This window comes from Triturus cristatus, chromosome 8, assembly GCF_964204655.1.
Source record: "Triturus cristatus chromosome 8, aTriCri1.1, whole genome shotgun sequence".
Taxonomy (NCBI): domain Eukaryota; kingdom Metazoa; phylum Chordata; class Amphibia; order Caudata; family Salamandridae; genus Triturus; species Triturus cristatus.
The window spans coordinates 861,720,683-861,748,265 of NC_140591.1; the positions used below are offsets into that span (position 1 = coordinate 861,720,683).

A 27,583-nucleotide genomic window follows, 5' to 3' on the forward strand; every position below is an offset into this window, starting at 1 on the left:
CATGAAGAAGAAAATATATTTTTTAATTTAGTTGAGCAAAGGAGACAGGATTTCCATAGGAAAGCCTCTGAACCAAAATCTCAGATACCTAAATGGGCTGAGAAAGAAGAGCTTTATACAACTGGCAAGACTCATGCTGCTATGTCCCTGGACTTTGAGAAGAAAGGGAAAATCTGTCTCCATAGATTAAAAACAGAATATAACAATGCATTTATTGGTACCAGTGATTGTGAACATAATTTCTTAGTAATTAGGGGATGGGGACTAAAAGGAGGAACAGATCCAGTATTTCCTGGAATCTATTATGTGTGTGGTAACAAAGCCTACTTTAGGTTGCCTGATCATTGGTATGGGAGTTGCTATTTTGGATTAATATTTCCTAAAGTATACCGTGTGAAAAGAATCACCGGAAGCAATGAAGACAATAACGGACTAATAGGTTATAAAAGGGCTAGTTTTTCAGAAATAGTAGGTGATATATTTGGTGCATTGATACCTTCAGCGGGAGTTCTTCTAAATTCACGAAAAATCTTTCAATTGTCTACAGTAGTTGATCGGTTATCTACTGACACTGCTGGAGGATTTTTGATGATCAATACAAAATTGGTTGCAGTCAGATCTATGGTTATGCAGAATCGAGTTGCTCTTGATATATTATTGGCAAAAGAGGGCAGAGTCTGTAAAATGTTGAAAGCGCAACATTGTTGCACTTACATTCCTGAAAATAGTGTTGAATTTAGAGGATATATTAAAAATATCACAAGAAGAAGATCTAAAACCACTGGAAGTTGACAGTGTAAGGCAGAAATTAACAAATAGCCTCTCTACCATAGGTAGTTGGTTTTCTAACATCGGTAAAGGTATTTTAGGCCAAATAATACTGCCAATATTTGGAATAACACTGTTAGTTTAAGCAATAATGTTCTGGCATAAATGCTGTAAAAAAGAAAAAGATATGAAGTGAATGAAAAATGAAAGAAAAGAAAATATGAGGAAATACAACTTAAAGAAATAAAAGGAGATCTTTACAAAAGAATGAGGGGTTTACAGCACAAAAAGGAGAAAGAAAGAAATGAAAGAGGTGAAGAAGAGATCGAAATGTGCTAAAGTTGGCATCTGGTTTAGAAGTAATTAGTGATGGCATAAAATGCCATCAGAGAGGGGATTGATGGAGCAAGGACTCGTATAACAGGAGACTTGCTCGGATGCAATCCTCTCAAATAATTTGTAATACAGTTACCAACATGTTTGTATATCCTAATATTGCATTTCACAAATTACACAGAATCTAGGGGAAGCTTGTCGATGTGTATTACTAACAAGTAACCCAAGTGTCCTAAAATGGCCACTAAAAACGCGGGATTCCTACTGCGCATGCATCTACTGCACCTACGCAGTATGACGTTTCTATGCTTGGAGGGAAAACTTTTGCAGCTGCGCAATAGCTTTCAATATGGCCTTTTGAAACTCACATGTTAATGCGCATGCTTTGCTGAAACTAAACCATGCAGTTTTACTAAAATGCTAATGCGAAATATTTATATAAGTAAATGGGGATAGAGTAGAGTAGAAGCAGAGAAAACTAAAGCACAAGTTATTACTTGTGTAACGATATATCTGTAAGAGACATTAGTTAGTGATAGATTCCTTACATTAGAATATTCCCCAGGCGTCAGTCTGGATCCGGAAAGTTTTCTGCTTAGCAGTACCCCTGCACGCCAGTAGGTGGTGCCGTGAGGCTCCGCGCCCGTCACTGGCGTTGTGCGCGCCGAGATGACGTCACGGAGGCTACTTATGCACCACCCATGCGCGCTGACGCCAGTTCTGTACACAACTTTCCGCGCCGAAACGCAAAGCCATGCAAAAAACTGACCTTTGGTGCATAAAACCGTCGGCCCTAAAAGGGGGTGACCGTAACCCTAGTAATCAGTTCGCAGAACGGGAAGGATGGGTGGGGCGGTAAGGAATCTATCACTAACTAATGTCTCTTACAGATATATTGTTACACAAGTAGTAACTTGTCCATCTGAAAGAGACACCTAATGATAGATTCCTTACCTTGGAATATATACCCCAGCAATACCAACCCCGATGGTGGGTCTGCGAACAAGTTACACCAGAAAGTTACGGAGCACAGAACGGCCAAAGAAGCCGTCTCTCCTGACCTGAGTGTCAAGGCAGTAGTACTTGGTAAACGTGTGCAGCGAGTCCCACGTAGCTGCCTGACAAATATCCTGCAAGGGGACACCGCGTCCCAAGGCAGTAGTGGCAGCAGTTGCCCTGGTTGAATGGGCACGCAGTCGCACAGGAGGCTCCTTCTTGGCCAAGGAGTAACATGCTTTGATGCACAGAACGACCCAACAGGAGATGGTCCGTTTGTGCACCGCCCAACCTCTTTTGGCGCCCACGTAGCCAACAAAGAGTTCATCATCCACCCGGAACTGCTGTGTATGCTGCAGATAGAATGCGAGCGCACGCTTTGGGTCCCGACGGTGGAGCCGCTCCTCTTCCCTTTAAGGATGCGGAGGCGAAAAAAAGGTGGACAAAGTGATGGTCTGCCCAATGTGGAAGGGCGTGACAACCTTTGGCAAGAAAGAAGGATGTGTCCTCAGAACAACCTTGTCTGGATGAACAGAAAGGAAAGGAGGTTTGGAAGAAAGAGCCTGGAGCTCAATCACTCTCCTGGCAGAGGTAATAGCTACCAGGAAAGCCGTCTTGAGAGTAAGAATACGTAAGGGACAGTGATGAAGGGGCTCAAAGGGAGCGCACATCAGAAAAGTCAAGACAAGATTCAAGTCCCACTGAGGCATTATGAAGGGCACAGGCGGGAACGTATGTGTAATGCCCTTAAGAAAACGGGTAACAACTGGGGACTTAAAAAGAGAAGGCTGATCTGGAAGCCGTAGAAAGGCAGAGATGGCCGAAAGATAACCTTTAACAGTGCCCAGAGCGGAGCCCTGCTGGGCCAAAGAGAGAAGGAGCAGAAGAACCTCAATAGGGCAGAAAGGGGATCCACAGTCTTAGCTGTGCACCATGCCACAAATCTGTTCCACCTACAGGTGTACACCGTTTTAGTGGAGGGACGCCTGGCTGCCAGGATGACATCACAGACTTCGGGAGGAAGATCGAAAGGTGTCAACTGTTGCCGCTCAATCTCCAAGCACGGAGGTGGAGGCTAGACAGGTTCGGGTGGAGGACCGTCCCCTGCTGCTGCGACAGAAGATCCTCCCAAAGAGGCAGACGGATCGGGGGGGTCGATGCTCATACTGAGTAGCTTGGGATACTATACTCTTCGAGCCCAGTCCGGAGCCACAAGAATAACTTGGGCCCAATCACACCTGATCTTCTTCAGCACTCTGGGCAGAAGTGGTATAGGCGGGAAGGCGTACAACAGACCGCAGCTCCACTTGAGACGAAAAGCATCTCCGAGCGAGTGCCGCTTTGGAAATTCCAACGCACAGAACTGATGACATTGCGCCTTCTCTACGGTGGCGAATAGATCTAACCAAGGCTCTCCCCATCACAGAAAGAGACTTTGCGCCAAGTGCGAGTTCAGACGCTACTCGTGATCCACCATGCACCGGCGGCTGAGTTCGTCCGTCCTGGCATTCAGAGAACCTGCCAGGTGTTGAACCACCAAGGTAATGCCTTGATGTCCCAGCCATGTCCAGAGGTGCAGAGCCTCCTGACACAGGGCCCACGACCCCACCCCACCCAGTTTGTTGCAATACCACATGACGGTGTTGTTGTCCGTGAACACCTGCACTACACTTCTCCAGACAGAGGGAAGGAATGCCTTCAGTGCAAGCCGGATCGCCTGCAGCCCCAGAAGGTTGATATGGAGCCGGGACTCCGCCGGAGACCAGAGGCCTCTGATCTCCGCCTCTCGAATGTGGCCTCCCCAACTCAGGAGGGACGCATCCGTCACTACTGTGTGCTCCGGTTGGGGAAGGGAGAGGGATCTGCCACTGACCCAATCGCAATCCGTGAGCCACTACTGCAACTGTCGTGCAGCGTCCTCCGAGATCTGGACGAGATCGGACAGGTTGCCCTGATACTGTGCCCACTGGAACTTCAATTTCCACTGCAGAGCCCGCATATGCCATCAGGCATGCGGCACCAGCAGGACTGAACTGACTGAAACCCGGGATAGAGGCTGAAAGAGCGGAACCATAGCCTGAATATCCCGGACTCGTTGTTCGGGAGGATAAACCCGAAACAGCGTCGAATCCAGAACCCCTCCGATGAAAGGGAGCTTCTGAGAGGGACTCGGGTGCGACTTCGGCACATTGATGGAGAACCCCAACAGATGCAAGAGGTCGGCCTCAGTCTGGAGGTGGGAGACAACTGCCTGGGGCGAGCCCGCCTTCAACAGCCAGTCTTCGCGGTAGGGGAAGACTGACATCCCTGACCTGCGCAGATGAGCTGCGACCAGTGCCATCACTTTCGTGAACACCCGAGGGGTGCTGGTAAGGCCGAAGGGGAGCACGGCAAACTGAAAATGCTCCTGGCCTACCGTGAACCACAGGTAATGCTGTGGGCCGGCAGGACAGGAATGTGAAAATAAGCGTCCTGCAAGTCCAACGCTACCATCCAGTCTCCGGGGTCCAGGGCAGACAGGACCTGAGCCAGAGTCAGCATCTTGAACTTCTCCTTCCGGAGGAAGCGATTGACATCCCGGAGGTTCAAGATGGAGCGCAGGCCCCCCTTGTCCTTCTTGGGGACCAGAAAGTATTGGGAATAGCAACCACTCCATACTTCCTGATCGGGAATGTACTCGATGGCCCCCTTGGCCAGGAGGGCCGTGACTTCCTGACGGAGAAGAGCCAAATGATCCCCCGACATGCGGTGTGACCGAGGTGGCATGGCTGGAGGGAAGGACAGAAAGGGGAGCGAGTAACCTTGGCAGATTATCTGCAGCACCCACTTGTCCGAAGTGATACCGTGCCAGTGGTGGAGGTGGTGACGGACCCTGCCTACTACCGGCGTGGGGTGCCTCCTGAAGCTCGGATTAGTAAGGCTTGGAGGTGGAAGCAGCAGGTGCGGAGGTGGACTGCCCCGCCCGCTGGTTACCAGACCCGCCCCTGCGGAAGCCACGTCCGCGGCCTCGCTGAGGCAGGTTCTGCACAGGCTTTGCGGAGGAGCGCGTCTGGGCACCTTTACCCTGGCCATGACAGGAATGAAATCCAGGCATGGCAGGGCTCTTAGTGGAAAGACCCAAAGACTTAGCCCATGTCAAGACCACACCTGATGGCAAACTTCACCACATCCGTTTCCTCCGCAATCGCTTGGGAAAGGATGGCCTGGACCTCTTCAGAACACTGAGGCAGGTCCTCTGCTACCGTATCCCACATGGCGTGGGAGTAACGGCCCAAAAAGCAGGTGGTATTAACCGACCGTAACCCCAAGTTGGCCGAGAACAACTTCTTGTCATATTGGTCCAGCTTCTTAGAGTCCTTATCCGGCGCAGACGTGGGAAAGGCAGTCTGCGACGTCGTGGCCTGAATGACCAGGCTCTCGGGCGTGGGGTGAGTGGTCAAGAAGGCAGGGTCACCAGGTGCCGGGCGATAACACCTAGCGGCGTTCTTATCCACCGGTGCCCCCGAGGCCGGCTGCAAACAAGTGCCCAAGAGGACTTCAGTAAGGGCCTCCTTGAAAGGGAGCAGCGGTTCCGACGACGTAGACGCCGTCTGGAGCACCTCCGTAAGGAGGTGGGTCTTAAGGGCCACCGTAGGGAGGTTGAGATGGAGAGTCTCCGCAGCTTGACGCAGCACCATAGTGTAGGAAGCGCCCTCCTCCATAGTAGGCGGAGGGGAGGCACACCCCAGGTCAGAAGACACATCAAGTTCACCCGCATCTTGAAGGTCATCCACCTAATCCTGCTCGGAGTCACACTGCCGCGCAAGGGGGTCCTCGGAGCCGTCCCAGTCCTCATCCGGCTTTGGGGTAGAAGGAGCCGGCCGCGGCGGCAGGACCGGAGCCGGAGAGGGGGCCAGCGGCGCCAGGAGCGGTGCCGGCCGGTGCCGAACCGGAACTGCATCCCAATGAGGATCCCAGGTCGGAACAAAATGGTCAGAGAACCGAGGCAGGGGCGGGATAAACGGCACCCAGTGCGGCACCTGTGGCGGAGCCTGGGGCAGCACTGGGGCCGGAGCCAAGGGCAGTGCTGGGGCCGGAGCCGGCAGTGCTGCACCTTGCAGCGCTGGAGCCACGGGCGCTGGATCCAGTGGCCCCGGGGCTGGCACCAGAGGCAGTGCCCGCCGGGTCAACAGGATCTGGACACAGGACCGCAGGGCCCGCAGGCGCGCCGACAGGAGCCTGAGGCCTAAACAGGTGGTCCATGGCAGCAAGAAACTCTTGCATCTGTTCGGGAGTCACGGACGGACCCGGGTATAGCGGGTAGGCTGCGGGACTCCCAGGCTCTGAAGGAGCCGCAGGGCTGGTGCCCCTGTCCACCACATCCTCCTCCGGGGAGCGACGGGGGACGTTGGAGAGTGAACACGCTTCTTTGACTTCTTCTTATGGCGTCGCTTACCGTAATCCGAAGGTGAAGACTTAGAGTCCGAGGAGCAACGGCTACGGCCCCGCGAGCGGTCCCGCGAATGGCCCCTAGACCCGGAGCGGCGGTGAAAGGAGTGCCGGACCTCCAGCAACTTCTGGCGCTGCTCCCCCAAGGCCTTCGGGGCCATGGCACGGCAGTCCCGACAATCCCGGGAGTCATGGTCAGTCTCCAGGCAGTAGAGGCAAACATCATGGGGTCCGCCACCGACATATTACGGCGGCACGACCTACAAGACTTAAAGCCGGGCATCCCTACGTGCACCAGGAGACAAGAGAAGGAGACAACGTTTCAAAAAAGTGGTCAAAAATTTACCGGGGTACGTGCTCAAACCGGATCTGCGCTTTCGGCGTGGAAAAAGAAAGAACTGATGTCAGCGCGCATGGGTGGTGCCTAAGTAGCATCCGTGATGTCATCTCGGCGCACACAACGCTAGTGAGGGGTGCGGAGCCGCACGGCGGCACCGACTGGCACGCAGGGGGACTGCTAAGCAGAAAACTTTCCGGATCCAGACTGACGCCTGGGGAATATTCTAAGGTAAGGAATCTATCACTAACGTGTCTCTTTCAGATATGTGTATACAATGTATTGATCAATATGTAAAATGCGGGTATGAATAAAGCTTGGGAAAAGTAAATTAAGGGGAGGGAATATTAAACAATGAACTAAAGAAAAAGTATTACATTAGTATTTTGTGATGACCTCTCCCCGTGCCCTGTCCAATCAGAATTAGGGGTTTTCACGATATTGAAACATTGGGGGTGGTACATACACGTAGAATAGTATAATTGAGGTAGTCTAGTTAGTTGGACACACACAGAGAGAGGCTGACACTGATGCTACAGGAGATGCTGCAGATGCCACTGTAGGAGGGCATGCTAAGAGACCACACGAGAGACCAAGAATTAAATCGAGCACTGAAGATTCCAGACAGCTAGAAGGGGATCACGGAAGAAAAATCGAGGAGGCACATCCTAGAAGGGGTTTCGCGGAAAGAACCGAGGATAATAGTGCCAGAGAGGGGTGCGACGCTGGCGTTGCACTTAGAAGAGGTCACCTTCCCTGTCCTGAACTTGTCCTGATCCGGGGTCTCCCGACCTGTCTTGGAGACTCTATCTGACTCCTTGGCCCGGAGTTAGTCCTCACACCATCCTAGGTAAATATAATTCTGTGTAGTATGTTCTTGTATTGCGCTCTGTTTTCTCCCTTCCAGGTACTGCCATCTATCTTTATAACTATGATTGAGCTTTATATTGAATTCATTGATTTATTTTCTGTGTTCGAAATGTAATTGGTATTTTGACTCACAAAATTATTTAGATAATGGTTTTAAAACTTCTTGAGTCTGTGGTTATTTGGAGAATAAAACGTTAAAGGTCATTTCTACTTATTCAGCTAGCAACTAGATTCATTGACCAGAGAAAATTCATGTGTTAAAGGGATTGGATTGGTAAGAATTGATAGAGGTAATCACAAATCTCGCAGGTATCTAAAAAATTGACTCAGCGGTTCTACTATCTTATGTATGAATGTTTATGGGCCCAAGGTGAGCATATGGTGAGTGAATAACCCAAGCTGGTAACCCGCTGGATCACCACCACACCCAGGACCGCCACCCCCCCTCCCGTACCCCCTCCCGGACCACCACAAAGACAGCGAAGACCCAGGAAATGCACCAGCCCCACAGACAACCATCCTACGCATCCTGACCATCATCACCCAACAGCTCGACGGCACCAACACAGCGGACAACCAACATCCCACCTCAGACAAAGCTGCTGGCTGTGCTGCACCTGTTGGCCTCTGGTACCTCCCAACCAACAACCGCCAGAGTCGGTGGAGTCTCACAGCCAGCCACATCCAAGTCCCCACACCTGTCCTGGATGCCATCATCAGCCTGGTTCCCCAGTACCTATACGTCCACCACAATGTGCAGGAACAGCAGGAGACCAAGCAAGGACTATGCGCCATAGCTGGATGCACGAACATGTTGGGGTTAATCGACAACACACATGTCCTACTTGTGCCCCCTAGTGACACAGCACACAATCACCGCAACGGGAAGCACACGCATTCCATCAATGTGAAGGCAACAGTTGACCAACGTGGAATCGCCATCAATGTCGTCGCCAACTACCCTGGCAGTGTGCATGATGACTTCATCTTCCGACAGTCCTACTTCAACCAGCGCCTCCAGGATGGCACCAATGGGAATGCACTGCCCGTTGGCAAGTTCCAAATGAACACCCCACACACCTCAACTCCACCATCATGCAACTCACAACTCTGGCAATGCACACATCACAAAATCACATACAACAAGCCAAACAACATGCCCACCCACCAGACACGACAGCACAGCTTACTGTGGTAACCTGTGCTAGCCATGTACATGAGCCATCAACGTCATGGCACCTCAGACACACAATAGTGGAATGTGGGGAGAGGTGGGAACCAGACATGTGCGAAGGAGGCAAGTGACCCAGAATGGGAAAGTACACAATGCCAAGTGTGGCGGAGATGTGCTGGACAGACTGCAGTATGCAGAACACATCCATATCGGCATACACCACTGGAGTATGGAGTGTAGTGGACAATGAACGCAACCATGTCATCCCAGCCAGTGGGGAAGATCGGGGAAATGTAGCCTGTTACGTCCCCCCCTGTAAGCGTGAGCGGAGTGAGCTGGCCCGGCGTATGCCAGGCCAGCGTAGGGGTGTGAATAAAAGCACGTTGCCCAGGGCGTGGTTCTCTTCCGGAATGCCCAACGTCTGTGCCAGGGCGGTGCCTCTCACCCCGCCACAAGACCGACACCGTTGTCGTGAGCGGAGTTGACTGCGATCCTGTGCGCCTGCTGTACCCCGAGCCGCTGGTCCCCGAACCCGTCCAGCCATGCCCTGCGCAGCCAGGCCTCACTGCTCACCTGCCAACACCGGCATGTGTCAAAGAGGGCCCACCATGTGCCAGCGCAAGCTCCAAGCCTGAGGCCCGTGACCATGGTAGCCTCCTCAGACCATCACGGCCTCCGCGACACAGGCCCGCTTTTCTCCATTATCGTTGACGTACTCTACCGCTGCATCCGGCCTACACTCTATCAAGTAGGTTACACATTAGGAACTGAGTCTTGATAATGCAATGGCAGAGTACACACTTTATGGCTGAGTCATATCTGTGTACTCCCTTCGATGTGGTGCCACCAACTCTGTGCATAGCATTCTCTGTGGTCCCTTGCTGACAACTGCCTTCGGCCTACACTGCGGTCGAGTAGATCAAACATTGGGAACTCAGTCTTGATTTATTCATGGCAGATTGTATACCATTGCACTGGCCTCATCGCAGACTGCATCCCCTTTCAGCTCCGGTGCCACTAAGTCTGTCCCCCGACATCCATGGACACTTTCTGGTTGAACTTTGGTGGTGACTGAGTCTATAGACTGGGGGTTGTCTTCATCATCATATCAGTGATACAGACTTTGTGTAAAAAATGAGGGTGCAGCATTCCAGTCCTCTATTTGCTGCTTCCGGCCAGCTTCTGTCCTCTGCATCATGCCCTGGAGGACACCTTCCACTGTCCCCGGCAAGCCTCTGCCACATCCACCTTGGACATCTACAAGGACCAGCTCAGCTCGTGTGTCCCTATCTCACTGCACCGCCAGTAACCGTCCCGTGGTGGTGTGCCTGTGCTGGCCACAGTGCATACGGGACACTAACTCAGTGCACCACAAATCACGGACCATTCTGCTTGCATGTGGATGAACACTGTATTTTCTCCAGCTACCACCATGATGCCTCACAATTGTTTCTGTAACTCTAGTGTTTTCTGTTTCCGCCAGCACCAATGACTCCATGAGGGCTGGCTGACACTCACCACACACACATCCATCACATGCGTCACTATACATGTGACCATGGCAATAAAGGTGTCGAGGGCATGTGCCTGTATCCTGTTCAATGAACTATCTGTGTGTGTCCGTGTGCTTATGATGTATGCATTACAACATTACATTGTGCCATGTACAGTGGATGCAGCCATGTCACCGCAGGCAGCGGGTGAGACCTTGCAAATGTAGCTTTGTTGTCCCCCACTCAATTCATAAGAGGAGTGGACTGGGCCGGCGTGCGCTAGTCCAGCGTGGGGGTGTGGATGATTATCCCGTGGCTCTGGGTGTGATCAGTCCTGGAAATGTGCAAATGCAGGTGTCTCCGTCGCAGTGTGGGTCTCCTTTGGGGTGTGTAGGTGGTCCCTGATGGCACTCAGATACCTATGTATGTGATCTAGTTCGACTTCCATGGGGTAGGACCCCACCCGCACATATTTGGCCACCCCTTCTGGCAGTCTGACACCTGGCCTTAGAATGTGATGTGGGCTTCAGTGGGCTGCTGGGAGCCAGACGGGGTGGTGCGTGTGTCCAGCTGTGTTGTCTGTGCATGGGGTGGGGTATCCTCAATGCAGCTGGGCTGTCCTGCTCCTGGAGGTAGATTGCCTGAAGATGTCCCTGAACTGTTGTAGGGTGTTGGTGTCGGAAGTGTGGAGGTCCTCTTCAGAATCACTGTAGTATTGCCTGGTCTGCTCTGCTGAAGGTGTTGTTTGTCCCTCTGCAATGTGAAGGGGAGATGCTTGTTGACATTGTGTTGGCATGTATGTTTATGCATTTTTCAAGTTTACATACAAACTGCATGACAATGTACATTGTGACTGTTGGGAGGAGCGGACTATTTGATGCGGGACAGTGGACATTTGTACTACATGATGTAGGTGAGGTTGTACACGTACATTTTCATCTCACAGTTCCCTGCTATGTCAGAAGTGATTGGCCATTTTCTACGCACAGGCGGACGCAGTTGTGTCCTCTGTTCTGCAGTGGAAGTGTTGCACTGTGTGGCACATTGTTGTCCATGTGGATGTGCTGTCATTGCTATGTGTGTTTGCTGCATTGTGGGAGGGTCGCACATGCAGCTGTGATTTTGCGGCCCCTTATCCCTTGGAGGAGGTGTGCCTTTAGCTTCTGTGCTTTTAAGGTGCTGTGATGTTGGCGACTTTGGGTCATTTGTGCCCTTGGACGGTATTTGTACTCTTGTGCATTTTTTGTCTGCAGATGTGACCTGCTCCTTTCCGGATGTGGTCCACACTCAGCCACCTCAGTCTCATGGCGTGCACAATGTCATGGTGATTATACTCCAGCCATGCTGCTCGTCATGTGGTGTCACTTGCATTGTCAGTGTGGCTCACAAATACACACCTTTGCTGTGTTTCGCACAGTGCATGTGTGTGTTGTGGAATTAGTGATGTGTTGGGTGGGACCCCTTTGGACACATGGTGGATGGGGTCCTACTTGATGTTTGTATGTGTGCTGCAGTGTGCCACGGGGATCAGGGACATGACCCAGGGTCATTCTTGGTGTGCGTTGTCCTACACGTCGTTGAGCATGTGTGCCATTGTTCCCGTCCCCCCCGTCCCCCCAGTCCCTGTTCGTTACTCACCCCGTTGATGTTGTGTCAGGTCAGGTCGAGCAGTGTCCAGACTCCCGACTCCTTGCACCGTCTCTACACTGATGACTGTGGCCACCATTAGCTCCAGCTCCTCCTGTGGCGCAGGACTCCCACCTCCATTCGCCGTTGCTGCCTTCCTGTTGGCAGTGGGTTTCTGCTTGGTTTGGCTTTTCACATCGTGCCAGCGCATCTTGGCCTCCTCGACACTCTGAATGCATTCACGATGGGATGCCTTTTCTGTCTGTGTTGCCAATGACACAGTGGAGGTGACGGACAGTTGTTGTTAGTGTTCTGTCACCTCCGTGACGACGAACCGGTTGTCATGCGGACTATACCCCGTCTTCCTCTTCCTCTTCTCCTTGGCCTTCCCCAACCCCGAGGTTCCTTGCTGGTGGTCTGTGTGGCTTGTGGGGTTTGTATTGACCTGAGCACTCATTCAGGGTGCATCCATGCTGCTACGCTGTTTATTTTGTTTTTGGTGTGTTTTTTTCTAGTTCTACTTTTATAGTACATTTTCCCGCTTGACAGGCGGTAATTTAAGGCCGGTCGCTGGTAATTGCTGATTTTTGTATTGCGGTTGGCCTCATCACAACTTTATTTGCGTTCGTGTTTCGTATTTTTGCGGTATCACGTTGATTTTAACGTGGACATTTGACGCATTATCGTGTGACAATTGCATGGTGCCGCCAGGTTGAGAATACTGCGTTAACACAGCGTTGTTTTCCCGCGATAGTCTGCAATATGCAAAGTTGCGTTAAGCTAAATTTACAGTAGTTATCACACGTTTTTGAGAATATCCCCCCAATTGGGTTAGGATAAAGGTGCAACACCACAAGTGACTCATTTGAGAGATGAGCCACAAATTCAAAAAAATATACAAATAAATGTGAAGCATAAAAATACCTTAAAAAAATCATAGGTGACCAATCCCTTGCCCATAATCAATGAATAGTCCTGGGAACCAACGACGGACCGGCAATCCTGCCCCTCTTTCACATTTCAGTAAAGTGAGGTCCTGTGCACTACAATTCCCGTACCTGCCGTCATTAGGTACTACTGCATCGCAGATAGAAACTGATACTTTGGATGAAATGGTGCACCAGGGAAGTATTCATATATTTCTTTCAATAAGATTCAAGACAAGGTATTTTTATAGGAACCAGTTCAATCCTTTAATTTCTCTCTTGAAACATATAATTACAGAAAAAAGAACGTCCAGCCAACGCATTTCGTTCAGGGACAATAGCTTTACTGGAATTCTTCGGGCTCTTAAATATCTTGGTATCAGTAATAGAATGTTACTTCGGTGAAACTCCAAAATGTCTGTTGTCCATGGGGAATGTACTCCCATCAAAACTGACAACGATAATATGATCGCCCTCTATGAGATTTCGATTGCGTCTTATTGAAAGAAATATATGAATACTTCCCTGGTGCACAATTCCATCCAAAGTATCAATGAATACTCCTGTTTACTTGATTTTAAAACCTGGAAAATTGAACAATTGTACAAGACTATTGTACTTTAAATTTGCATTGCAAAACATATGCAGTACAGAATTCACATAACACTGGATTAATGATGCAGCTAGCGCAAAAAATAAATAAACACTATGAATATAGCAATTGAGTTTTTCTACATAAACTTTGGCACCAGGATCATACTAATTAACCCCATCTGGAAAAGAAGGAGTTTGATTCAGTTTTACTCCTTCAAGGGTATATAAACAGGAAGTATTCTCTGTTAAAATAATTGAATTACTGCATGTGACCCGAGAGAGATTTCCTATGTCGAGGATATATACATAATAGATGATTTGGAAGAATGTTTATAACAGGTAGACAGCATAGTCACAGTGGTAGTTGAATCAGTCTACAAATTGAATTTCAAGATGTTATGCTTACTACTCACCTGAATTGACTGGCTTCCCCAAGAGCGACAAATGTCCATCCCACCTCAAGTGATGAGTCCCAACAAAGGATCGGGACCATCAACCGCTCTCACAGCTCCTGGCTCTTATTTACAAATTTTAGGAAAACCCCTCGTAGCTGCTAAGGTTAGGTTCAGGACGTTTCCCTTTTACAGACTGTGTTATCTAAATGTTGTGATTTCATGGGAGACTCTAACTTCATTAAGTCTACCTCACCCCTTATCGAGCCAGTCAGTTTTCCAATAATGGTTTGTCTGTTTCAATCAAGGCAGAGGTCTCCTTCAATCTCTTTGGTTTAGCTAGACCGTATTACGCGAAGTGCCCTGAATTTCTACAATACAGGCACAGATTTAATTTTCTCATCCTGTTCTTCTCTTCCAGATTCAAAGGGACTCTAAGACCCTCGATCTGCATGAGCTTTGGGGTATCCTAAATCTTTTGGCTAGTCTTTTCAGCTCTAAGTACCATTACATTGATGTCTCCTTATTGGCTTTTACCTTTCCTTCGGCATAACCGATGATCCAGTCTCACTACTAAATCAATGAATTCTGAATATTCTTCTGGGGGATCCACTATTTGTTCAAGCACACATTTGAGACCATCTCTAAATCCCCTATAAAAGAGTGAGATTCTTTTTTCCTCTAGCCAGCTACTTTCTGCCATCAGACTTTTTGAAGGTAGTAATACATGGTAAAAAAAGGTCATTTCTCCCTTGCTGTAGATTTAATAATTCATTATCATTGACTTGTACAAAGATGTACCTAATGAATAGCTTGCAAATGGCTACCCACATTTCTGGAAATTGTCCAGTAAAGCATCGTAATTTTCCACTAACGGGATAAGCCATGTGGCCCCGTTCCCGCCCAAGTACAAAATAATGAAGCCAACTTTGGCTGAACCATTAGGGACCACCAACTGAGGTTAGGATTGGTTCCGAAATGTACTACTTAGCATTGCCTCCGAAAAAGTGCTCCAGTGGAACAAGGATGGAGGTTTTCACTGTGTAGTTCAAGGGCTGAGTGACAATACAATGGAAGATGGAACCATTATCTGAAAATTCCCAATAAAACTAGGTGCTTGTAATGGTGGACATGATTCCCTGGGAAATGCTCCCTTATCGCTTGACCAGGGATTTACACAAGGTCTATACTTCTGGGGTTTACCCTGTAACTCTGAGTTCTTTTGACTCAGGGACTGGACTTTGTTCTAGATTGAGGCAAGAGTCCTGGCTAGTTCAAACACTGAAAGGGTATCATCAGATAAGGTTCGGGCTAAATCCTGAGCAACAATTTGGTCTGAGGGATTCACGACGCTCAAGTGGAATTGATATTGTGGCCTGGCTTTCTGTTATGCTCGACACTCACCTGAATTTAAAAGGCTTCTACAGGAGTGATGAATGTCCACCCCACTCCATCAAAAACTGCCCTCAGCACATGCTTAAATATCCAAACACTGGCAGTTGTCCCCAAGAGGAAAGATGGTTGGGTAGAGAGAGAGAGAGATCTTGCGTTCTCAGAAGAACTTGTCTAGTTTCTTTGGATTGGCTGGGTGTTCAGCACTGGCTTTCTCCTTGCTTATAGCGGGTGTTCTCAAACAGTAGAACTCCCAAAGAATGTGCAGCAACATTATCACAACAGAAATCTTTCCATTAATCATACTCTTTTACTTTTCTTTTCTCCTCTCCTCTCTTCCCATGTTCCTTTTTCTCTCACCTAGAATTTACTAATGAAATCCAATCACATTTTGTTTACCAATTCTTTTTCATTGGGCTCTCTCTCCAATACTTATCAAGGGTGGATTATTACCAAGATTTTCAAAAAATAAAGCGAAAGTCACTTACAGAACTTGTTTCTTTTCATGAACAATGTCTTGATCAAATATCTGTTTAACTTTCACATTGAGAATTTTTTGTGGGAGAAAGTATGCAAACCCTGGGTTAGTAGTTGGGTTGACAATTATCACTAAATCTTGAGTTTGTAGTTTGGGGCGAGAGAGGAAAGTGCAAGGTTCTTTAGATTACATTTCCTGGTCTGGCGTCTTGATTGTCTTCACTGTGAATGTGCAAAGTGAAGTTAGCTTGGGTGCTTTGGTAGTAATCATGATTTTCTATTTTCAGTTAGACTTTGGTGTCTATTGTTTATTCAAGTAATGCTTGAAATGCCAGAATGTCCACAGAGCATATCTGGCAAAATGCAACCTGCCAAGCGAAGGTCAGAACCGAACAGCGATCTCATGGCTAGGTCGTGGTATCTATACCCGTCACATTCAAGATGACCTCTTGGTCATGTGATCAAGTTGAAATCTTGCGTAGTCTCTTGAGATTTCAGACTTTCTTGAGCTAAACTCCAAACTTTTCTTGGACAGGCAAACAGTCCATTGAACAGAACAATACCAAGCCAAAATCTCTGGAGCCTCAGCGCACTAGAAACATGGAGGCCTTTCCTATGACCCTGGCGGGCTCAATCAAGGCAGTACGGAATTAACCTCACGGGTATCCACACATGTCATGGGGCACTTTTGGATATGAGTATATATTTATTATGGCGGACTTAATCAGGGGCAGTGTGGAATTAACCTCACATGTACCAACAACACCTGTCAAGGGGCACTTTTGGACATAACTAAACAACATTGAAAGATGCAGAGCACAAATTATGTAGGTGTTAACGCACAAAATCCAAAATATGTGTTTGGAATGTAATATTTAAAGGATTTGAATTATCTTACGAAGAAAAAAACTTACATCTGTGTTCTTAGAAGAATGTGGAAACTTTGAGCCTTCCAATTCCCTCAGGGAATTATAAGCATTAATGGGATTTTTGAATGTTGGCAGAAAATAATAACCACATTATGCAGTATTTAGAGACTTAAAGAGAGGCATGCTTACAACACCACATTTACAAAAGGGAAATTATACACTTCATTTAATGGTCAGACTAGAACCCAGTCAATTTAGATACACATATACCCTTTTCAATGAAGGACAAACTGTACCTATTGCATACAAATCACACTTGCATACTTTAGCAGAGGACCCATTTGCTCTCCTATAAATAAATACTCAGCAGGGCCCGACTGGCCGTAGCGGTCACCGGCCGTTTCCTCGGTGGGCTGCCAGGGTGTGGGCTGGCTTCAGACCCGTGGAGGGCCGTTTTTGTTACCAGGGCCTGGTTTTGTAGCATAGCTGCAATTTCGGCCCCCTGTAACAAAAGTAGCTGGACACCCCCCATATCCCCCCACAGCCGGCCCGACTCAATTGCCAGGGCCGGTTTGCATTCCCAGGCTGGGCCTGATACTGCCGTAAAAAAACTGCAATTTTGAAAGAGCGACCCATAGTGAAAGGAAATAAATTAATTATGGTAAAACCAAGGCAGTCCTTGGATGCTGCCACTAAAGCAGGCATTCCTAACTCATGTGCATTGCATATCTGTTGGATGCAATGGGCTCTGAGTCCAGCCAGTACTGCTGAACAATTTGAGTATGAAACTACATTAAACCACAAGAATTCCTGCACTATCAACAGGTAATTCTGAAAGCCCCATCTAGAAATCAATTACATGGCTTTGATGACATTACCTATACTTATTATCAGCAGAGCCAACAAAAGGCATCAAAAAGTGGTATTCGTAGCTAGTGCTGCAGGGAAAGGGAAAATTGAAGGTTCTGAATTTAAAATCGAAAACATACATTTGAAGCCCTTGGGTGACCGAACCACAAAAACTTTGTAAATTAAATGAGCTCCTCCTGATCCTGCAGAAACCTGACCAATCAAATCCTACTTTAATCGTATCCGATTCATGGTTTTGTGTATAGGACACAATGTTTAATTAAAACATTGGGAGACCAATGATTACAGGTTTACAGGGAAAAACGATAAGAGCTCAGCCGCTTTGGGCTTGAATAGCAGCCCTTCAATGACAGCTTCCATAGGTGGAAGTTCAGCACACGCTGGAACACAACAATGAGGGAGCTCCCCCTCAAGGCGATTAAGCCAAACATAAGACTGCAAAATCTGCTATGCAGGTTTGTAAAGTAACAGAGATGGCCCAATTGAAATCCAAGATCGACCTGGACCTACACTCAACAGTCCAATCATCCATAATGCAATAACAAAGCTCCACCTTCTGGCTTCCCCGAGAAGAACCATTACTTCCTGGGACAAGAAGGGCTTTATAGAGCTAGTATTCCCAAAGAAAGAGAACACTATATACCAAATGAGTATAGCCAATTAAATCCAATAAAAATCCACTCACTACACAAGCAAAACTGTTGTCTACTAATGCCAAAACAAACCAAACAGTATGTGCTACAATATGCAATTTGTTAAAAAATAAAACATTCTACAATTATAAAACCAAGGCCAAATCTACTGAAGAAAGCAGCATATCTCCTTCAAATAGTGTATCTATTGAAATGTGATCCTTTCTTGGAACAAGCACATATTAGGTGCGGTAAACTCCTGCTGCACAATCGGTATGTGAGTATGGACCCAACACCAGGCTTTGACTCGCACAGTCATAAACATGTTAGGGTTATTACAGATGGTGGAGTTCATACATTTAATTCTGATGAAGAGTCACTTTTTAATCTCAACCATTAGGAGAGGCACCTGATAAGATGGAAGTGAGTCTCTAATTTCCCCATCTCTTTGGGCCCAGTTCAAACAGGGTTGTCGTGAGAGCTAAAGTAATGACAGCAAGGGTTTTAGAGAATGGTGAATCATGGGTTCCTAACCTTCCCGTGCACAAAGGCTATAAGTAATATTCTAGGATTTGTACTGTATAATATTTGCCTTATGAAATGCTATTTGGAATCACAATGTATATGCCAAACATTTTAGGATGGGAGGATCTGTATCTGCATAATCATTATGCCATACGCTGTTGCAGGATTTGCAGCATGCTTGAGATAATGTGAGCCAGACTAAAGCTCCAGTGGCTGGCTGGTTACCGAAGGTTGATGAGCTTGTGGTAAAGTGATTAGAAATGAAGGAGATTTCCGTCCAACCTATTGAGAACGTATGCCGTGTTAGGGACAAAATGAACAAAATTGGCAATAAAACCACCTTTGCACAGGAGAAACAGCAATGCTAGTGTCAGTGGAAACTGGAACAAAATCATGTGGCCCATTTTAGAAAGCAGACCAGTGCATCTTCTGGAGGCACGGCTGTTTGTGCCATCAATAGCTCTGCCAGAAAACAAGTTCCAGTCGGATTCTTCGCAGTGACTTGTACAGCAATCAGTCCAAAGCACAGTTCAATAAGAGGTAAGTGCTGAAAGAACTGTTCATATTGCGATATTTCCAACTGTACACAATTTGAAAGAGAATTAGATGAAAAGTTTGAATGTATCAGTTTAAATCATAAGATTCAAGTGCAGAATTATTATAATGTGAAAACTATTCCTTTAAATAACTTTGGCCAGATGTAAAGTTTGACAGGTAAGGTACTCTGTCGCAATGAAGTACCACGTCCACTAAACCCTCTGTCCACCTGCTTCGTTTTGAGACAGGTGGATATTAACTTTTCCACTGGCACAGACCTGGTTGGCTTTGTTGCCAGAAAATATCCTTCGACAGCTGGATGAGTTAGAGCTGTTGAGGAAGGACAGTGTTTGGGCAAAATATAATTTTAAAAAATACCAGGACACAGAAATATCTAATATCGTTGATAAGAATATTGTTTTTCAAGGTAATATCGTTATAAATATTATTGGTGTTTTAATACAATTTTTCACTTATATAGTGGTTAAAATATTATTTTTGAATTATTTTAATGTGTTTTAGTTGATAAGTTAATTTTATGTGTAACTATTGTTCATATAAGTGTTAATAATTGTTTTTAAAATATAGCTCGTAATTTTAAGTGATTTAGAATATCTTTTTAATTTTTAATAGTAATTTGTAGTGTTGTAGCAGGTTGTTGGATTTGTAGGGGGATAAGGTGGAAAGTTGCTTTGGTAATAAATAATTAAGAATTACTTAATACATTTTATTTAATTGTAGGATTGATATTTATTATGTAAGGAGTAGTTTCTTACCTGTAACTCCAGTTCTGTAGTAGGGGTATCTCTGTTATAGTCATAATCTATGAATAATCCCCGCCCATGTGCGGGGACCCCGGAGCAATCAAAAATATCTCTTAAACTGTCCCGCATTTGCAAACCTGCAAAGACACTTAAGAGACAGACAAAATAATACAGCCTAATCACAACAAGGCTGCACTGGCCAGCACTTCCTCTGAAGTGAACACAAAAGCCAAAATAAAGTTGAAATGTCATTTTTATTCACATTTGACATGTTCCTTTATTATCACACACTCCCTTCACCAAAATCCATTTAAACAATAGAGAGGAAGGGGTGGACAGACAAGCCCTATAGGCTGTCATTATGTGTCTGCTAAAGGATACCGTGCCTTTAAGAAACTCTCCAGAGACCCCCGGTATCCCAGGATGCACAGCCAACACAAGTTACTTTCAGTTCTTTTTGAAGGTGTATAACAACAGGCCTGATACTGTCAGGTTACTCCACCGGGAGGAGGGAGGGTCACTTATGACTATAACAGAGATACCCCTACTACAGAACTGGAGTTACAGGTAAGAAACTACTCCTTCTGTAGTAGGGGATCTCTGTGTATAGTCATAATCTATGAATAGAATGGCAAGCCCATCCCAACCAACAAGAAGCGGTGGAGTAAGTCCAACCACCAACAAATCACTGTGCAAACAAATTCCTCAGCGAAGCCTGTCCAACCTGCGCATCCGCCCTAGCATCAGAATCCAGGCAGTAATGCTTTGTAAACGTATGGACTGACTTCCAGGTGGCAGCCTTACAAATGTCCGCAATGGGAACATTCCTAAGCAAAGCGGTAGTAGCCGCCTTGCCTCTAGTCGAATGTGCCGTAGGCTTACCCCCCAATGTTTTATTAGCTTTTTGGTAACAAAGCTGAATACAGGAAACAATCCATCTGGAAATGGACTGCTTTGAGGTAGCTAAACCAGTCCTTACCGAACCATAATTAACAAACAGTTGATCCGACCTGCGGATATCTTTTGTCTTATCCAGGTAGAATTTCAACACCCTACGTACATCAAGTGAATGCAGAGACCTCTCCGCCGGAGAGGAAGGATGTTGAAAAAACGTAGGCAAAGTTATCATCTGATTCACATGGAAATCTGATATTACCTTAGGCAAAAATTTAGGATGGGTACGCATCACTACTTTAGAAGCATGGAAAACAGTATACGGCTCTTGACAACACAGAGCCTGAATCTCACTCACCCTCCTGGCCGATGTAATGGCCACAAGGAAGGCAGCCTTCCAAGACAAATGCTGCAACGAAGCCTTATGGATAGGCTCAAAAGGCTCCCTCATCAATCTAGATAACACCACATTCAATTCCCATGGTGGAGAAGGTCTTCTAACAGGGGGAAACACCTTACGCAAACCCTCCAAAAAATCCTTAATCACAGGGATTTGAAAAAATGAGGTTTGAGAAGGGCCCTTCCTATACGCAGTCAGAGCTGCGAGATGAACCTTAATAGACTGAAAATTAAGCCCAGACTGAGCTAACTGCAGCAGATAAGGCAAAATAACATCTTCTTTACAGGATGTCGGGTCAAAGTCCTTTGCCTTGCACCATAAGCAGAATCTCTTCCACTTATAGGCGTAGGAAGTCCTCGTAGACGGTCTCTTAGCCTCTTTCAAGATCTCCATACAGTCCTGAGGCAGGTTCAAGTGTCCATACTGTACTAGCTCAGGAGCCATGCTGCCAAACTCAAGGACGAGAGATTGGGGTGAACCATCTGTCCTCCGAACTACGTGAGAAGGTCCGGCCGACACGGCAGGCGTCGGTGTGGCAGAACAGACCGGTGAAGAAGGTCGGTGAACCACCATTGCCTCGGCCACTCCGGAGCAATCAGGATCATTCTGGCTCTGGATTGCGACAGCTTGATCAGCACCGCCGGGATCAGGGGAATGGGTGGAAAGGCGTAGAGAAAGCTGTTGGACCAGCTGATCCATAGGGCATTCCCCAGCGTCCCTGGTTGGTAGTACCTGGACGCGAAGTCGCGGCATTTGCTGTTTTCTGCCGTAGCGAACAGATCTATATCCGGAGTGCCCCACTCTGCGAAGACGTCTCTTAGCACGTCGTCGTTTAGCACCCACTCGTGGTTCTCTTGAACGAGCCTGCTGAGCGCGTCTGCTTGGGCATTCTGCACTCCCGGCAGATGGGTCGCCGTGATCGTCAGGTTCCTGGCCACCAGCCAGTTCCAGATCGCCTGTGCCTCCCGAGACAGGGTGCGTGAACGTGAGCCCCCCTGCTTGTTGAGGTAATACATGGTCGTAGTATTGTCCGTCTGAACCAGCAGGGAGTTCGTCCTGAAGGAGGGATGGAACGCCTTCAAGGCCAAGTGTACTGCTCTGAGTTCCAAAAAGTTGATATGGTAAGTCGTCTCCATCTGCGACCATATCCCCTGAATCTGAAGAGGGCCCGAATGCGCTCCCCAGCCCTGGAGAGACGCATCGGTCACTATGGTCTGGACCGGAATATCCTTGTGAAAAGGAGTCCCCTTGCAGACATTCTCTGGGGCACACCACCATTTCAGAGACTGCCGAGCGTGTTGAGACAGCTGGACCTTGTCCTCCCAACGCCCCCGCCTCTGGTCCCATTGATCCTCCAGACATTCCTGTAGGGGCCTCATATGCAGACGTGCATTGGGGGTGAGAAAGATGCAAGAAGCCATCGACCCCAGCAAGGAAGACACCGTCCTCACCGTAGGAGAGCGGGCTGAGATGAGATGCCGCGCCTTCCCACGGATCGATAAGCGTCTCTCCTCCGAAGGACACACGCTTGCGGTCAAGGTATTGACTGAGGCCCCCAAGTACTGGAGACACTGCGCAGGGATCGGCACTGACTTCGACATGTTGATGTGCAGGCCCAGGCGATGCAGCAAGGCAGCTATCCTGTTGAAATGGCACAGGGCTTCCTGGTAAGTGGACGCTTTGATCAACCAATCGTCCAGGTAAGGATACACAAACACCTTGGTCTTCCGCAGGTGTGCCGCGACCACCGCCATGCACTTGGAGAACGTCCGTGGTGCAGACTTCAGGCCAAACGGGAGTACTGAATACTGGTAATGGTTGTCGCCTACCAGAAACCTCAGGAACTTGCGATGCTTTGGTGCGATCGGCACATGAAAGTAAGCGTCCTGCAGATCTATGGCGCACAGCCAGTCTCCTCGATGCAACTGAGGGTAAATCTGATGCAGGGACAACATACGGAACTTTTCTCTGCGGATCCACTTGTTGGCTTGACGCAGATCTAGAATAGGCCTGAACTCGTTCTTGTCCTTTTTTCTTACGAGAAAGAACCGTGAGTAGAGACCTCTTCCTTTTTGCTGCAAAGGAACCGCTTCTATCGCCCTCTTTTTTAACAGAACGTCTGCCTCCCGCTGGAGCTCCCTTACCATGTAGGAGGAGCGCACTGGTGGAATCTGTGGAGGCGGGCTGGTGAAACGAAGACAGTACCCATTGCAAACAATATTCAGCACCCACTTGTCCTGCGTTATTGTCCTCCACTCTGCCAGGTAGTGTTGAATACTTCCCCCCACCGGAGCGGGTAACGGATGAGGGGGAAGTAACTTTTCAGGGCTTCGACCCGGCCGGGCCTTTGTTCCCCGCCGAGGACTGATGCTGGCCTCTGCCCCTCTGGCGCTTCTGAAAGGACTGCCTCGGGTACTGCTGCTGTTGCTGGGGCTGTTGTTGGTGGCCCGACTGACGCCCTTGGCCTCTCTGCTTGGCGTAGCGCCTGCCCGAGGAGCGGAAGGACCTCCTCTGCTCCTTGGGCCTCTCCAGCCCCACCGCCTTCAGAGTTTCCGCCTCAGCCTTCATGCGGGCCATCTCGTCATCCGCATGTGACCCGAACAGCGTCGTGCCAGAGAATGGTAAATTGGCGATCTTCTGCTGTGCTTCAGGCTTGAGCGGGGTCAGCCGCAGCCAGGAATGCCTCCTCATGTGTATGCCGTGGCAGTACCCATGGGCCGCCAGCAGCGACACATCCCCCGCCGCACGGATGATCTGATTAGAGACTATCATGCCCTCGTTCAGCACCTCCTGAAAGTCCTCCCTCTTGTCTCTAGGCAGGGAGGCAGCGAACTGTTGCAGGGAGTCCCAAAGAGACCTGTCATAGCGCCCCAACAGAGCGGAGGCGCTAGCGGCCTTCATCGTAGTGGCCGACGTGGAGCACATCCTCCTCCCCAAGGAGTCCATTTTGCGACTCTCCTTATCCGGAGGAGCCGTGGATGAAGGCGTCGTAGAGTGTTGCTTACGAGCCGCCGACACGATAACAGAATCCGGTGGAGGATCCACTCTGAGGAACGCCGGGTCCGAGTCAGGAGCCCTGTACTTTTTTAGCAGTCTCGAGGGCGCCGGTTTCACCACGGCCGGCGTCAAGAACACCTCCATTGCGGGTTCCTCCAACCCCGGAACCAACGGGAGGAGGGGGCGCGACAGATGAGCCTTATGCAAAGTCTCAAAGATCACAGAAGTAGTGGGAATAGGGGTAGTGACTGATATCCCCAACTTCGCAGCCCCTCTCATCAACACCTCCTGGAACGTGGCAATGTCATCCACCGGAGAGACGCGGGTAGGAGGCGTCTCCGACAGCGAGGGCGAAAACCGGCCAGCCCCAGAAGAGTACGTGCCCCTCGAGCCTCTGGAACGAGACCGATACCTCTGTCGTCCATGTCCAGAGCGAGTGGACGATCTGCGTCTACTCCGTGATCGCCTGCGAGGGCGAGAGCGAGATCTCTGCCTGTGAGGAACCCTCGGGGGCGGAGGCGGTGGCTGCGGTGGCGATGTAGGCAGCTGAGGCACGGGCAGAGGCAGCGGAGGAGGGGGCGGAGGGAGATGAGGAGGAGGAGGAGGAGGAGGAGGAAGGGCAGGCACCGGTGGAGGAGCCGGTGGAAGGTCGGGCACAGGAGGCAGAGGCGGCTGCTGGGTACGCAGCGGGGACAGATCCGAAGCCCCATCACTCCTAGCAGGCGAGCCCCCACCAGCACCGTCCGGGCTCGCGGCCACTCTCCTCTTCTTGGCGGGCCTGTCCCGCGTGGAAGCCACCGACGGGGAACGTCCGCGTCTCCCCGATCCCCGACTGGAGATCGTAATCACTGAGGACGTGTTCCCTGATGTCTGTGACGTCGAACTGTACGTCGACCTCGTCCGGCGTCTCTTAGCCCTCGACGTCGAACGCCGTCTCGCAGTCGATCGTCCTCTCGACGTCGAACCATGCCTCCTCGACGTCGAACCACGCCTCGACCTCCGTCGCCGCGGTGTCGACTTCTGCCTCGACTTCGACTTCCGCCTCGACGTCGACTTCTGGTGTCTCGACGTCGAACGCTGGTGCCTCGACGTCGACGACCTGTGCCTCGACGGCGACCTGTGCCTCGACGGCGACCTGTGCCTCGACGGCGACCTGTGCCTCGACGGCGACCTGTGCCTCGACGGCGATCGTCTCCGCCTGGACGGCGGGCGCCGGGATCTCGGCGTCGACTCCGTCAGCGTCGAGCCATGGGTAGACGGCGAAGGTGGCGAGTGAAGTCCATGGGGCTCGGTACGACGTCCATGTGTTGTTGACGTCGACCGTGACACCTGCGACGGCGACCCGGTCCTGGGTCTCGCCGGCCCCTCCCTCGACGTCGAACGCCGAGGCTGCCGCGACCCAGAGCCCTGGATCGACGGCGAACATACCGGTGCCTTCTCTCTCGCCATCGACGTCGTCGCCTTCGACGTCGAACGCGACCTACCAGCCGGTAGGTGCCGTTCCTGCTCCCTGCTCTGCCCGGAGGTCCCTCCAGGGGCTGAAGCATGGGCGGAGGAGGGGGAATGAGACCCTCCATGCCCCGAAGTCCCACCGGTCCTCTGCTGCTCCTGTCCCTGAAGGCGAATCTTCTCCCTGTCCCTCAGGGTCCTCTTAGAAAAGGTTTTGCAGATGGCACATGCAGCTGGGACATGTGAGGGCGACAAGCAGAGGATACACACATCATGTGGGTCCGTCTTAGCCTTTTTCCTCCCACACTCAGGGCAGTTATCGAACAAAGCCATGCTAAGAGTGGGCCAAAACTGCTCCAGATTGCAGGCAGTAGTAGACAAAGGCTCTAGACGTCGAATGAAAACGCTATTTATCCAAAAAATTCCAATTTTAATCAAGTAAACCACCCAAAAGGGTAGAGCTCAAGCTCCAGGGTCCTGCTAGCAGGAGCCGGAAAAAAGAACTGAAAGTAACTTGTGTTGGCTGTGCATCCTGGGATACCGGGGGTCTCTGGAGAGTTTCTTAAAGGCACGGTATCCCTTTAGCAGACACATAATGACAGCCTATAGGGCTTGTCTGTCCACCCCTTCCTCTCTATTGTTTAAAGGGATTTTGGTGAAGGGAGTGTGTGATAATAAAGGAACATGTCAAATGTGAATAAAAATGACATTTCAACTTTATTTTGGCTTTTGTGTTCACTTAAGAGGAAGTGCTGGCCAGTGCAGCCTTGTTGTGATTAGGCTGTATTATTTTGTCTGTCTCTTAAGTGTCTTTGCAGGTTTGCAAATGCGGGACAGCTTAAGAGATATTTTTGATTGCTCCGGGGTCCCCGCACATGGGCGGGGATTATTCATAGATTATGACTATACACAGAGATCCCCTACTACAGAATTTATGATATACTGATTTATTTTACTTATATGTTAGTGGCAGGATTCTAGGTTTGTAGGGGTATAGGGTGGGAAGTTAATTAAGTGATAATGGAACAAGCACATATTAGGTACGGTAAACTCATGTTGCACATTCTGTATGTGAGTATGGCCCCAACGCCAGGCTATGACTCGCGCAGTCATAAACAACTTGTTAGGGTTATTAGAGATGGTGGAATTCATACATTTCATTCTGATGAAGAGTCACTTTTTAATGTCAACCATTAGGAGAGGCATCTGATAAGATGGAAGTGATTCTCTAATTTCCACATATCTTTGGGCCCAGTTCAAACAGGGTTGTCGTGAGAATTACTTAATACATTTTATTTAATTGTTGGATTGATATTATGTAATTTATGAAATACTGATTTATTTTACTAATATTTTAGTGGCGGGATTCTAGGTCTGTAGGGGTATAGGGTGGGATGTTAATTAAGTGATAATTAACTATTAGTTATTATTTATAAATGACTTAATTGCATTTTAAATATGTAAATTGTGGAATAGTTATTTAATTTCATTTGACACCGAAAACGCAGTTTGCTGGAGTGACTCTGTGTCCCAGGATCCTATTCTGCCCTGAGGGAGGGGCTGCTAACTTCACCCGTGCTTTTAAGCGCCTCTCAACTCCTGCTGTGTGGGACGATCATGGGCCACGCCCGGGCCAAGGGCAGGCCCGTCTTTCCCCGTCACTGCCAGGAAGAGGCAGGGCAGGGCCACATTCCTTGCGTTTTGCATCTTGGAGCTTCTAGGGGTCAGCTGTCTCCTCGCAAGGTACTGTGTTTTCCTATTTATCCTCCAAGCCCTCTGAGCCTGGTGTGGCCATACCCCTCTTGATACGCTATACTGGAGCAGGACGCCAAAAGCT

The 27,583-nt window shown here is 48.8% G+C and overlaps 1 protein-coding gene across 1 annotated transcript in view; it reads right to left on the minus strand.

The window, feature by feature from the left end:
* The window catches only part of LOC146805184 (uncharacterized), a 1,401,767-nt gene that overhangs the window by 507,838 nt on the left and 866,346 nt on the right, over positions 1 to 27,583 (minus strand). The window lies entirely within an intron of this gene.